Source organism: Macrobrachium nipponense, chromosome 35 (genome assembly GCF_015104395.2).
Source record: "Macrobrachium nipponense isolate FS-2020 chromosome 35, ASM1510439v2, whole genome shotgun sequence".
Classification (NCBI taxonomy): Eukaryota; Metazoa; Arthropoda; class Malacostraca; order Decapoda; family Palaemonidae; genus Macrobrachium; species Macrobrachium nipponense.
The window spans coordinates 2,671,057-2,673,658 of record NC_061096.1 but is presented as its reverse complement, the minus strand read 5'-3'; the positions used below and the strand labels follow the sequence as shown (position 1 = coordinate 2,673,658).

At 34.6% G+C, this 2,602-nt stretch overlaps 1 long non-coding RNA gene across 1 annotated transcript in view; it reads left to right on the top strand.

The window, feature by feature from the left end:
- Positions 1 to 2,234, top strand: part of LOC135208189 (uncharacterized) — a 19,285-nt gene extending 17,051 nt beyond the window's left edge. Inside the window, exons 2-3 of the long non-coding RNA XR_010313120.1 lie at positions 1 to 72; positions 2,133 to 2,234. The exon at positions 1 to 72 is cut by the window's left edge and continues 102 nt beyond it. This is a non-coding gene — a long non-coding RNA (uncharacterized LOC135208189). The remainder of the gene's footprint in view (positions 73 to 2,132) is intronic.
- Positions 2,235 to 2,602: the final 368 nt, after the last annotated feature.

Below are 2,602 nucleotides of genomic sequence, written 5' to 3'. Positions count from 1 at the left end.
ACTTTCCTGCGGCACCAGCATCAGCATACAACTCAGAAGACTCAGGAATCAGTCTCTACATTAAAAACAATAGTAAGTAGGATATGTAGTTCATAATGCATCTGAACAACGTTTCCTGGTGTTCTTGTGTGTATAAGTTTATAACAAAATGAAATTCTTTAGTTTTCGAAGGCAGGATGGCGGACCACCGTCAGAAGAAATGCTAATCATTTACAATTGTCTTGACGAGAGAGCCAAGAACATCGAAAACTAAGGGATTTTATTTTGTTTTAATGCGATATTTCAAAAGTTGACACGAAAGTGTCTTTGTGTCCCTTGCAATATAATAATAATAATGTACTATCGACAAGAAAAGTAAAGATACTGTTTTCTTAAATCTTCGGACACATATTGCTCAATAATGCCACATCTGGCAACTCTAGAAAGGGGGAGGAGCTCCAAAATCGTGTTTGTTGACTTCTAGATGTCCAGTAGGTTTAAACCATAAAGTTTCTGCAAAATTCCTATTATCATTTATACTTGAATGTAGTAACAGCCTCTATTTTATTTGTTAATGTTGGTTTGGTAGCGTCAGTTCAGTAGAATATCGATTATCTACCATGAAACCTTACTCATAAGTGATGCTATGACAATAAAATGTCGTAAAATATATGCGCAATTGGAAACGGATCTTAAATAACGAGAAAATGTTTTAAAATATGGGCAACACCCACGGAAATCTTGATGAACAATAAAGTAATGAATGCAATATTATGACGAGAGAGAGAGAGAGAGAGAGAGAGAGAGAGAGAGAGAGAGAGAGAGAGAGAGAGAGTAAGCATAGGTCTATTTATAGAGATGCTCTATTCATTATATTTACGTTGTGAGATTGAGTGACAATATTTTTTCAAATATGCGTTAGGACTGGAGATCCAGATCGATCGATCCGAGAGAGAGAGAGAGAGAGAGAGAGAGAGAGAGAGAGAGAGAGAGAGAGAGAAGGGGCCATAGTATTCAAATTAATTTTCTAAGAAATTCATACCCTAACTGGATTTCATTCGACACTTGCCGTATCATCGAAGATGGTAAAAAGAAGCGGAAATTTTCAACTATAGTCAACGGTCATTCTTGCTGCCTTGATAAGTGTCTAGGTTTGAAAATAGATTTTCATCCGCAAATCATTCACGAAAAAAGCTATGTTAAGTAAAAATATTTGTTACCACAAATAACTCGATATCTATTGAACTGGCAATTAAAGTTTTATATCGTTCAAAAAATCCTGATGTATTGGGAGATCTTTCAGCCCAGCGGCGAAGTAGGCTAATGCTGCCGTGTTAGCAGTGTAGGCTAACTCCTAACTTCTTGTAATAGGAACATAGCAAGAAAATCTTCGAGATGACATGCTACTTTAAACCTTGATAAAGATTTCCTTTTAATGACAGTAGCTTTGTAAACAGCTACTAACAGTCTAACATTGATCCATGTCAACGTCAAAGTCATGAAAGTGTGAAAGCCGTTACGCCAGTATCCAGTGACTTGTGCTTTCCCGCTCTAAGTACTCGGGCACCTCCCCAAAATCATAGAAAACGCTCTTGCGGATTCAGCTAAATTTACTCAACATACCTCAGCCGTCGCAACATTTACTGCCATTGACGTCAGCTAACTTTAAACATTTTAGAATTCAAACATAAATTTATAGAAACTAAAATAATTACAATCACAGCTTATGAGAATGCAATAATATTCCCGTTCATAAAGGAAAACGAGCAAATATTGTCGTCGTTCGTGATACATACTACTACAATCAGAAATTCAGCCTCTATCTTCCAAATCTCTATGAACGAATCCACCTGAGAAATTCCAATTACTTATGATATATATCGTGTTTTTAAGTATCTAAACGTTTTTTGTTTTGCAGTTATAACTTATATGATATAATTTGCATTATATTTTGGTATTCTAAAGTACATTTTGCGACATTATGTCTTTTCAGTAAAACACAAATGGGAAATTCGATGAACGAAAGCTAATGAAAACTGCATCTCTAGTTTTCTTGCCGATGGCACAATAGGATTGCTTGTATATTTCATATATTTATGACAGAATAAAAAGAAATTCTATCAATTTAGACCTAATTAGATTTTAAAATTCAGGTCAGCTGCCTTTGAAGACCAGCTTAAACGGGATTTATGGACAGTGGAGTGAAGATCTAATGTGTACAAAAAACGGATACGTCTATGGCTTTATACCTACAGTAAGTATATGTTCTTGATATAACTTGATTCGCAACTTAAGTGTTCTCTGACAGATGCTTTCAGCTTACCAACATCTCTTGAATAACTTTTCTCTCTCTCTCTCTCTCTCTCTCTCTCTCTCTCTCTCTCTCTCTCGCTCTCTCTCTCTCTCTCTCTCCTCTCTCTCTCTATATCTATATATATATATTATATATATATATATATATATATGTATATATATATATATATATATATTATATATATATATATATATATATATATATATATATAATAATCTCGAGGTACAGATGTCCTTTGATATCTAATTCGCTCTACCTCGGAATTAATATATTTTCACTTATCTTAAGCGAAGGGGAATTTTTCAGTCG